This window comes from Mustela nivalis (assembly GCF_964662115.1).
Source record: "Mustela nivalis genome assembly, chromosome: 4".
Classification (NCBI taxonomy): domain Eukaryota; kingdom Metazoa; phylum Chordata; class Mammalia; order Carnivora; family Mustelidae; genus Mustela; species Mustela nivalis.
In genome coordinates, this window is record NC_139023.1 from 126154553 (window position 1) to 126166890 (window position 12338).

Below are 12338 nucleotides of genomic sequence, written 5' to 3' on the forward strand. Positions count from 1 at the left end.
CTTGGTTCCTAGACAATTCAAAAGAACAAATCTAAAATCTATAGGAATCTCAAATGGGTTTGTTCACCTTATTCAAGAATAATATTAGGAACATGCTCAACTCCACAGGGAACATGTGATATGTATTTCTGAAAACAGTATTATGTGTGTAATTAACAAGGCATGTAGTCTGAGCAAAATCCTATATCAACAAGAAAAACAATTACACTGATATCAGTGATGGATAAAAGTAGTCAAATACAGGGCCCCTGGGTGGCTCAGTGGCTTAATGCCTCTGCCTTTGGCTCAGGTCATGATCCCAGAGTCCTGGGATCGAGCCCTGCATCATCATCATCATCATCATCATCACCAGGCTCTCTGCTCAGCAGGGAGCCTGCTTCCTCCACTCTCTCTGCCTGCCTCTCTGCCTACTTGTGATTTCTGTCTGTCAAATAAATAAATAAAATCTTTAAAAAAAAAAGAAAAAAAAGTAGTCAAATACCATATTCAGATTCTTCTGTAATTCAGTAATACAAAGTTTGAACGTGTAAAAGAAACTTAGCTGTCAGTGGAGAAAAATTTTCACTCAAACTATAACAGGAAAGTTGGTTGAATTATTCAATAATTATCTTTGTCATTTAGAGTATTCTTAAATTATTGTTTTATTGACAGACGCGCAAAGAATTAAGAGAAACAATAGCAGCTGTTAATAGTTACTAAAAAACAAACAAACCTTCTGCAAGTCTAAAAAGGTAGCATATTGGTTCCCCTTGTCCTAATAGAAGTTTAAATATTTTCTGAGAGTCTACCACTGGCATGATATTTATGAGTGTGTAGCATTTTGAAGCCTTAACATGTAGCTTTTAGAAATGTCCCTTTTTGGGAAGTGCTTTTTGCTTGTCAGTACCTTATCAATTAGTATTCTATGACATTATACAGCCTTAGTTTCCTTTTGAATAATGCTAGTTTTTTTGTTAATGTACACAGATTCACTGAGTCACTTTGCTCCCCAAATGACGATTATACAGAATCTAGTCTCAGAAAAGAATTAAACTCATTTGTCCTGGTCTGAAAGCAAAGAAAAATGAAATATATTTTTGTAACATATAATCTTCCATTATAGGTTTTCTGAATAAATTGTGCACTTGAATTAGGTTATTACAGTGGTTATGTGTGTCACAGAAAATGAATGATTAAATGAATTAGTGAATGTATAAATGGACATCTCTTGTGTTTTGCAAATCATCCTTTTGAATGACAGGCTAAGTGAGAACATTTAGAAGTGCCACATATATCAATTCCTGGTACCCATCATCAATCAAGGCATATTTTTTACCTCATCACTGTTTTTTATAATGCTAATATTCTAGACTCACCAGTGGAAATAAATTCTGGCTCTCCTCTGCTATTTATACAAACAATTCCTAAATCTACATGTATAGCTACATTCTATCTTCTGAACTCCAGATGTATATTTCAACTATCTAGTGAAAATGTATACTTCTATACTTCTATTTGTGTCACATAGATAAAAATATCTATAGTTGTATACCCCAAGAATATTTCATACATGGAATAGCTATCCTTTAACTCATTTTTCCCACCCTAATCTTCTTCTCATATTTCCTACCTCATCAAATAGCATTATTAACCCAGCTAAACAAGAAAACTAAACACAATACTTCTAGCCCTTCTCTTTCTCCATTCCCTACATCAAATTAATTGCTTCTCTCCTAATAGAGTGGAGAAGTGAATGGACTTGAGAATCAGACCCTGGATTTAAATCCCTATTCCTCTCTTGGTGTTATGTGACCTTGAGCTTCTTTGAGTCTTAGATTCTTTATTTTTAAATTCCTTTAAGACATAATTTTAAAATAAAATTTCTCATTTAAAAATATCTACCTCAGTCAAAGAAGAAGTAAATAGATGTTCTACATTCATGTATAGCAAGACTCAATATTGTCAAAATGTCAGTTCTTCCTTATTTAGTCCATAGATTCAATGTAATCCTGATCAAAATCCCTGTTGGAGAGGCTAAAGACCCAGAATAGCAAATGCACTTGGTTTCAAAAGGACTTAGTAGCTAAGTAAGGTTAGTAACCTCCCATTGGCCAAAGAAGAGAAAATTTTACAATTTAAAAATTAAATAGGAGGAACACAGAGGGTATTTAAGGCAGTGAAAATACTATGTATGATACTATGGTGATAGATGCATGCCATTATATATTTATCCAAACCCCTGAAATGTACTAAGAATGAATGTTGATGTAAATTTTATTTGGGTGATAATAATGTTGCAGGTTCATCAGTTGTAGAAAATGCACCACAATGGTGGGGAATGTTGATAATGAGAATGGTTATGCATGTGAGAACAGGAAGTAATCTCTGTATCTTCCCCTCAGTTTTGCTGAGAATTTTAAGCTCTTCTTAAAAAATTGTCTTAATAAAAAAAAATCTAATTCATAGAAATTTGGGAGGAATAAATGCCATAATGCATGAAAGCATTCACTACAGTGTCTAACAGGCAGTGCTTAATAATAGTTGGATATTCTTCTACCTACTATTAATATTATTCAATATGTTTCAAACCCTTCTACTCATTCTGTTATTTCTACCTTTCCCATAGTTTATTCCAACTCATGTTTTACTGGAACACTACAGTTACTTAGTACTCTGATCCTATTTTCACTCTCGAATGCTCCCATCTATTATGCTCTGTGATTTCCCTTACGTTCAGGGCTTTACATGTTATTTTCCTTTCTCTGCCTTAATCCATCTTCTTTTCTCATCTTAATCTTTCTAGCACTTACTTATATTTTGGTTTATAAATTAAATGTCAGTTTCTCTAAAAATTCTTCTCTGACTCACAACCTTCTCCAATAGAAGCTATTTCATACCGTTTATCATTAAATATGTTCTACAAATTTTTCTTTCTGCCTTCTTTTTTATACTCCTCATCAGATGGTAAGATTCTTGAGTTCTAGAACCATATATTCCAGGTTAACTATGATATTCTCAGTGCTTAGTCTAATGATCTTTACATAGGTACTCAACAAGTAGTTTTTTTTTAAATAAATTAATTCCTAATCTATCCATTTTTTAGAAGAGTTTGTTTATTTATTTGAAAGAGAGTAAGCAAGAGAGAAAAAGAGAATGAGCAGGGGGGAAAGGCTGAGGGAGAGGGAGAAGCATGCTTTCCCCAGAGCTCAATGCAGGACTCCTAGATCATGACCTAGGCTGAAGGCAGACACTCAACTGACTGAGCCACCTTGGCACCCCCAATCTATCCATTTTTGCTAAGCCATTAGTAAGTGACAGTAGATTCTGGCTATAGTTTCCATAAATCCTGGCATCTTGATTCTGCTCCTTAGAGGCTATTAGAAGTTTTCTGTTTACTAATTTTGTTTTTATTAATAGAATTCCATGATAATCAAGTATAGACCTTTGATATATTGTTTCCCAATTCTATTCTATTTGTTACAATGTAATGGTTCTTTATAAATATTAGAATTTACCAATACTTTCCCAGTAACTGCTATTAATATCTATAAAAATTCTTCTTTAGTTTTCAGGAAAATATCTCTGCTGAAATACACTCCCATTTGTGTTTGGAGAGGTTTAGTAGGTGATATAGAATGTAGTGAAAATATGTAACTTCAGAACACTACATGTTGAGATTGCAAGCCTCCCATTGTACTTAAGAGATCACATTTTCCTAAAATATACAGTACAATGAGAGAATTCAATACTTCTGACTTCCATTTGGGAAACATGACAAATAAAGGTCATCAATCTGTTCTCAAAAATAGCTTGATGTTTAGACTCAAAACCTGTGAAAATATTTCTTTTTTGTGGTGATCTAATATGGCTCTGAAAGTTCCCATTAGTCAAGGTGCAAGGTTAAGGAAATGAATCTGCATCCACTGGTTGAGAAAAATAAGTGAGGAGACAACTGGGAAGAGTTATAAAATTTCTCCTTTTTGTTATTTTCACTTGAAGCAAAAAGTATAGATGTCTTTCAGTTCAAGCTGATTCCACTCCTAATGCCCGATTCTTCAGCCTGCAGTTCTATTTCACTTTATTTAATGATTACCTCCTTGAATGCAATCACTGCTAGATTCATCCGTCCCATTTCCCCTTTTATTGATCTCATACTTCAGACCTGCTTTTTTATTTACTTTCCCATATGCCTAACTCTAGGGGAACAACTCCTGTAGGTGTTAAAAGTTTAATTTTTTCTATTATGAGGAATTCAACTTGTAAGAGAGCACTATGTTTCTCTTAAGAACATTTTCTTTATTTTCCTTCCTCAGGTTGTACATAAAAATGATACAAATTATTCCCTATATGTTCTCCAAAGTGTTTCCTCGAAACACTAATCCCTGCGTTGTTAATGCGGTCAAACACATTTAGCAAATACATTTTAAAGGCTGCATATCTCTTTATTGTAAGATTTCTCAGAGGTTTTAATAAATTAATGTGAATTGTGACTTTCTAAAACAACATAATGTATGTGATATTTCTTAAATTTATTTGCTACTTTGTTTCACATATTTTCTCTGAACTGTTCGTGGAACTTTTCATAGAAAAGACTACACTAGGGGCACCTGGGTGGCTCAATGGATGGCTCAGTGAGTTAAGCCTCTGCTTTTGGCTCAGATCATGATCTCAGGGTCCTGGGACCTATCCCTGTATCAGGCTCTCTGCTTGGCAGGGAGACTGCTTCCTCCTCTCACTCTCTCTGCCTATTTGTGATCTCTGTCAAATAAGTAAATTAAATTGTAAAAAAAAAAAAAAAAAAGAAAAAAAAAGAAAGAAAGAAAGAAAGGAAAAGAAAAGACTACATTAAATTTTCTGGCATCCATACAATAACTTTTAATTATTACTCAGTTTTTAATTAAATAAGACAAAAACTTTAGTAAATTACTGTACCAGTAGTACTTGCCCAAGGGCTTTATTCAATTAAGGCCAATTCATTTTTCATTTGAATTTTTAAAAATTCATATTAAAACTTGATACATAGAAATGAGTTTCCTGATTTCATTTATTGTAATATGTTGCTCCAAAGAGTGAATCCTATGTTAAAAGCCAAAAAACAAAAACAAAAACAAAACTAACTTTTCCACACGATCCATATTATTTATGGCCTTCAGTCAGAAAGGAAAGAAGATCTACATTTAATTTTAGTCATCTTTAATTCATTGATTGAGCCAATTCAACAATGACTACTATATAACAATTAGTTCAATAAAAGTTGAAAATACAATAATGAAAGAAGAAACTATTCTCATGGAACTTTGGGCCAGGTAAAATACAAGACTTTGTTAGACAAAACAGTATTTCAGTTAATACCTGAGGAACAAGTAGACAAGAGTTAGAGAGCTTTCAGTACTTGCATCTAGGGGCTACAAATAGCTCTGCTCTTCTGAAGGGAACAGTGTGAGGAAAAGAACAGTGTGAGGAAGAGAACAGTGTGAGGAAAAGAGGACATTCTTAGTACATGGTTCCTATTATATGCTGCAGCTTTAGTCTCTTTCAAAGTCAGCATTTTAACTTGATCTCATACTTTCTCAATATCTTTTTTACAAAAAGTAAGAGCTATGCTTAGTGGATTGATTCTTCAGTGTAGTAATGACTCTTTAAGAACAAGACTCTTGCTCATGTATACACTCACAATATTGTAGAGGAGAGCTATGTGAGGGGATGAACAGCAGCTCTATTTTTGTAATACCAAATATGATGGAAAATGGAGCACAAAACTTGGAAGAGAGAAAAAATTCGATGAGATAGTGAAGGTAGATGGGTAAGAGAGATAATAAGTTTTAGGCAGAAATCATATTTTTTCATTACACACCATAAAAAGTATGAACTCTTACTATTCAGTTATAATGAAAACTGGAAAACATGTATACTGAGTATTATCTTGAGCAAAAGGGAAAGATACATCAATAGAATTTTAAATATAAAAGATTTCTTCAGTTTGAAAGCAAAAGATAAAGGCAAGTACTTAAATCTAAGTGATGCCAGAACTCACAGAGCAAGTGCATAGTCTTCCCATCTGGAAATCTTTCTTGTCATTTCTTTATCACACTTGCCTAAGATTTTCTCATTTCTCTAACATAAGCAAAGCTCCATTGAAGTTTTCTAAACCTAGGGGGAAAAAAAAAAGGATTAAGGAAACTAATTTACTGAACCAAATGGCAGGGTTTTCTGAACTTCTTGAAAGGCATGTCATTGAAATGTAGAAGGATGATCTGAGGTTTGCAAAAGAAAAAGAAAAGAGAAGGTATTAAAAGGATTGTTTTTCTGAAAAGCTTTGTAGATGCGGACTGGAATAGGATGGAAATAATTGCTAACTTATACAGCTATTCCTGTGAACCAAATAGTGTTCTCAGTACTGCATATATTCAATGCTTTAATCTTCTAAATGACTCTAAGAGATAGATTTATTATTGTCCTCACTTTAAGAATAAGGTATTCCGACACAGCGGTGTTAATGCCTTGCTCCAGGTGACATAGCTAGTAAGTGACACAGAACATTTGAACTCCCTGGATTCAGCCTCTAGAATCTACAACCTTAATACTAATGCTAAACAAATTATTAATGTTAAATGAAAATATTTTTGTGTGTTGAATACATTTTATAAAATCAGATATTTATTATTTTTCTAAAGAAAGAATGTAAGTGTGTAAAGAATATTTCCCATCCAAAACATTTAGGTCATCTCATCTGTCATAACTCCTATTCAAGGTCAGCCTTGAAATGATCAGTCTGACAATCAGCTGGTTATTATAAAGACTCTATAAGAAGCAGATCAAGCAGGTTTTCATTTCTTATGATGGATATATGAATGTTCTACATATGGATTTATTCATTCTATACCTCATTTTTAAAATTCTAACTGTAAGCCAAGATTAAAATAAATGCTAATTAAAGCAGAGAAAAATTGAATTAAATGTTCACAATGTAAAATGAAATCAATATTAAGTTAATGTATAATATGCAAGCTGTAAGATCCTATCTACTTGTAAGAGAAGAGCCTACAAATGTTGTTTCAAGATTTCTGTTTGTCTGCAAACACACACACACAGACATGGAAATAGTAAATTTATCAGAAGAATCATTGTTAGCCCAAAAAACATAAGTATATTTCTCCTCTGGAATCTTACAAAGTAGTAAGTATGGTTCAGATACTAAAGGAATAACAGTATCTACCACTTCCTTTGTTAAATAAACAACAGACTCTGTATAGTGTTGTTATTGTTTTATAATGCCCTTTCTTGTAAACTGACAACACTATCCCAATGCAGAATAATTTTATATGGTACCAGAATAATAGAATACAGGCACATTATTTAGTGATGTTATAGATTAACAGTTAAACATAAAATACTTTATGAATGAGAACAAAATATGTATTAGCATATATAAATATAAACACACACATATGTAATGAAACAACAGATACTCTTAATGTCTAAGATGTCCTCTGAAATTTTCATTGTATTCTGAGTTCATTTAGTATTTAAAAGTTGGCCAGGAAGTATTCGATTAATTTCCCAACCCACAAATGTCTTATAACCTATGGATTAAAAATAATAACTTTAAGCAAATTTGAATCTCACACAATACTTGTTATTTTTCAAAATAAAACCCGATAGATATTGAACAGAAGTAAATTTTAATTTGCATTTCCTAAAATAGAAGATGTGACATAAATATTATATTTTAATGATTAAAGAGAAACACTTTCTTTCACAGTTTAACAGAAGTCTGGATTCTGGGGAAAAGTTATTATTACCTTACATAGATGCAGAAGGCTGAAAAGAATCTGACAAGACACTGTATGTGATTGTTCAAACTTCAGATGAAGGTGAGCCAAGGGAACAAACAGGAGTCTGCACTGTAAGGACCTATTTAGAAACTGTGTCCCTGCTCCCCTTCCCCCAGGGGATTTACTTGGAGACAAGTCCCGGAAACCAGCTTCAGGTAACAAAGCCCAGATACAAAGGTGGGTCAGGCCAGGTGGAGACCTCCTATCAGTGGGGGGATGCATACTGTCTCCCTGGTTACCAAGGAGTATGGGCCCTGCCTTTTGGGAGCCTTTTGGGCACCAATCTCAATCAAGGTGTAATAGACTGGTTCAAATGTCTTCTAGGGTAAACTGTAACTCAGTTGGTCACCCAGCATCACTGTAGAGTTTCCTGTGTGTGTTACAACTCATTGGCCACCTGTGTGTGGCCAGGCCCGACCGCATGGGCTTTGTCCTTAAAAGCTAGTCTGTGAAACAGAGAAGGGTCACCCTCTCTTGTAAGAGGTGCGGCCCCGAATGTTCGGTTAGATTCTTGATGCTTGGTGTGAAACAAAGCTTTGCTTGACCTTCACTTTGTATCAGTCTCGCTCCTTTAATCATGGACCCATTATTGGGGCATAACGTGCACCAGTCTGACTCAGAAAATCATTTTTAGTTCACTAGTCTAACACTAGGACAAATGGACAGTGAAACCTTAAGGTTTTAGGTTATTGACCGAAGCCCCCAAATATTTTATCTTCAAAATTAAAAATCTCAAAAGAACCTTGTTAATGTGTAACTTTAAACAGTGTGATTTCTTTGTAAACTCTCAAAAATAAATGAAGTTTAAAAATACACCATATATTTTAGTTGTGGGAATAGTTAGTTCATAGCAGCACAGGTAAAAGGATATATTTGCAAAACAAAGTAAAACAAAAACAAAAAACAATAAAAAAAAAAGATACATTTGCATTTTACAAATGATACCCATCCAAGAAAGACCAACTCATGGCATCCTGGCTAACTATGAAGTACTTTTTAGAGCTGGTACATGGTGGGGAACCAAAAATATGCTTCTAGAACTAATTAATTAATTAGTGAAGGAAGGTTACATAGAAAATGCCAATTGCTGTCTAGGAGTAGGAAAAAAATGTGTTTCCATAAAAGAACAGATAGAAATGAACCACATCTACCTTGATTTCTTTTAATAGAAAAATAAACTATATCTGTATATTTTTCTAGTAATCAAAAAATTCATAATTGGGAGTACCTGGGTGACTCAGTGGGTTAAGCCACTGCCTTTAGTACAGGTCATGATTTCAGGGTCCTGAGTTTGAGCCCCTCATCAGGCTCTCTGCTCAGCAGGGAGCCTGCTTCCCTCTCTCTCTCTCTGCCTGCTGCTCTGCCTACTTATGATTTCTTTCTCTCTGTCAAATTTTAAAAAAATAAAATCTTTTTTAAAAATTCATAATTAATAGGTATTGAAATGGCAAATATATTTTTAACTTAATGAAAGAGGAACAGGGGCGCCTAGGTGGCTCAGTTGGTTAAGCAACTGCCTTCAGCTCAGGTCACAGTCCCGGAGTCCCGGGATCGAGTCCATTATCGGGCTCCCAGCTCATGGGGAGTCTGCTTCTCCCTCTGACCATCTTGCCTCTCATGTTCTCTCTCATGTTTCTCTCTCAAATAAATAAATAAAATCTTTAAAGAAAAAAAAAGAGGAACAATCTTAGATAAAGTCCACAAAAATATAAAACTGAAATGTTCATTGCTGAATGTTTTGAAATTATTTTATGAATTTTGTGCTTTTATACTTTCATCTTAAACCACCAGCTAATGACTGACTCAGCTAAGATATTGTATATAACTCTGATAAATTCTATCATTACTGTCTTCCTTTATCTTTTACCTCCATAACTCAACATAAAAGTAAATAATTTATTATTGATATTGTACACTATGAAAATGCTAGAAATAAATGTTAAATAAATACAGAAGGATTAATACAGAAATGGTTAGAATGCAATTTTGTAAGGGATTTGAAACAACATTTGGGAGGGCTAGAAAGTATCACTGTTTACAAAAAGATTATGACACTCACACATTTCTTTCTCTTATAGATAGAAACTATAGCACTTCATCTTGTAAGTAAGAATTTATTATTTACAGGAAAGAACACTGTAATAAAAGTATTCCTTTTTTTCCCGGTGGAATTGTAAAATTAATGAAAGTTGTTTATCATTTGTTTCATGCATAAATATCAAAACTAATGCCTGAAAAATAAAATTTGTAAAAGCAATATTTTAAATTATGCTGGCAATTCAAAATTTCTCTCAATGTTGTTAGAAGAATGTAAATGATGTTTACTTACTTTTTACTGTGCTTACAACTCCTCATTTTTTTCATGCCTTTCCAATGTTTTGCATTTCTTAAAAATACCTAAATCAAAAGGAAAGATATGCCTTTAAAATGAATTTACTCAAAATAAAGTAGTCTAGTTTTCTTTTGATTTTTGAAAATGCCATTCCCATGCACTTTGAAGTTTGGAAATTAATCTCTACCAGTTATGAGCATATAACCAACTGCTGATTATTTATTCTGATTAATCAATTTACTTTATCTAACTATGATTTATTTCTAAAAGCCTGTAGATATACACATTTCACTTAAAATTAGATTGTTATTTTATCCTTCTCTAAAGTAGGCATAGGTCAAGCCAAACTGTATTTTCCTTCAAAATAGAAAAAAATTAAATACTATTTGTAAGTATAACTTTGATGGGTTTATGTCCGTATTCATGAATTTGACTACTAAATTAAGTAAATAATAATGTAATAGTTGACTTGAGTAATGAGGAGAGTGTTTATATACAATGGACACCCTCTCCATTATGCAGATGAAAAATGATTCTCTTCCCATTTGTCATTTACTAAATTTTTAAGACACTTTGTCTGTTTTCCACATTTATTTAGGAGGTTTTCAAAAGGCCAGTCAGTGAATAGAGTAAAAATTGCTGCTGAAAATGAATTAGCACCATCTCTGAAAGAGTCAGATCTCACATAGGTGCCAAATGAAAGGCGTGATGACCCTCATAAACACCTTGTGTGAGTTAATAAGAGTGAAGGTTCATTTCCATAATGACTCCACATTTGCATCTGTTGCATACCACTTGGGGTGCACCATAATATAGGTTGTGCATGGTACAGGTTGACAAAAGTCAACTGTGAATCAGGCAGCCTGTGATACTCATCACCTCGGTAATAAAAATGACCATGCAGACTTTGTATCTGGCCCAGTGCCCAAGTAAGAGCCATTAAATTGGCTTAACAACAACACAGCCTTTGAAGCACACCATCTGCTAGTCCTCTTTGCTACTACTTCCTCCTCCTTGTAACTACATAAACATTAATATACCATAAAGTATATACTTCCAGACAACCCACCTAGGACAAGGTGAAAAAGCAGATTCCTTTACTGATTTCTACTTTTATGGATACCCTCTGAGCAAAAAGAATAAAATAGCATGGGACAAGCAAATTTCCAACCATGTTAAATGTATTATTTCTTTGCTTGGCTTCATTTAAATTTTAGCTAGTATCTATTGAGGACAGACACTGAGTTAAGTACTTGACAAGGATTGTCTCCTTTATCAGCCAGAATGTGGCAGGTGGTGTAATGTTTCTATTTTAATAATATGAAAACTGAGGTTTACAGAGTAAATAACTTACCCATAGTGGGTCATAGCTAGTAAGAGTAAGGTACGAATTCAAACCTGTATAAAAAAGAAATAATTATGTGATGGAAAGATGTATTAGTTAATGCTACAGTGGTTATCATATTTTGGCATATAAATACATCAAATCAACATGTACACCTTAAACTTATACAATGTTATATGCAATTATATTTCAATTAAAAAGTAAAAAAAATTAACTCACATCATAAAAAAGCCATATCAATCAGACTTCAAGGTTGGTACTCTTTAATAACTCTGCTACATTGCTTCCACACCACTTACATAACTTCTTCCTAATGTCAACACATTTTCTTTTCATTTAGAGTCTTTCTTTCCCACCTATGTCTACACACACACACACACACACACACACACACATTTCTTTATGCCATTTTCTTTGCATAAAACACCTTCCTTACCCTTCATATTCCTTATTTAAATAAGACAGGACAAAGTTCAAGTCATTTGCATGTTCTCTTTCATGCAGGCTTTCATAAATATTTATCATGATTAATTTCCCTATGCTTTTAACTCTTATACAACCCAATGTTTATCATGGAATTTTTATACAGTTTGCCTATATCATTCATTATTTTTTCTTGTATTCTTATCTCTGCAACTCATATAGATCTTTTTCAAAGCACGAAACTTGTGGTTCTCTATAATATACTATATAAAAGCAAGTTATTATTATTTCAGTCATTGGACTTCTGTATACTTTGCTTATACTAGCATACTGATGTATAATAGGTACTTATTGGGATTCATGCCAATTTATTAATGGCAAGGGCTGAAACTTAAACAGATTTTAGATTTCCCAATACAGAATG

At 33.3% G+C, this 12338-nt stretch overlaps 1 long non-coding RNA gene across 3 annotated transcripts in view; it reads right to left on the reverse strand.

Annotated features, from left to right (window-relative positions):
* Window positions 1–4975: 4975 nt before the first annotated feature.
* The window catches only part of LOC309863942, a 67840-nt gene continuing 60477 nt past the window's right edge, over window positions 4976–12338 (reverse strand). For 2 of the 3 annotated variants that reach the window (XR_014311309.1, XR_014311310.1), the window contains 2 exons: window positions 10144–10211; window positions 4976–6129 (listed from right to left, as the gene is read on the reverse strand). This is a non-coding gene — a long non-coding RNA (uncharacterized lncRNA). Of the gene's footprint in view, window positions 6130–10143; window positions 10212–11500; window positions 11545–12338 lie in introns of all 3 variants that reach the window. The other variant, XR_014311311.1, reaches the window with a different exon arrangement.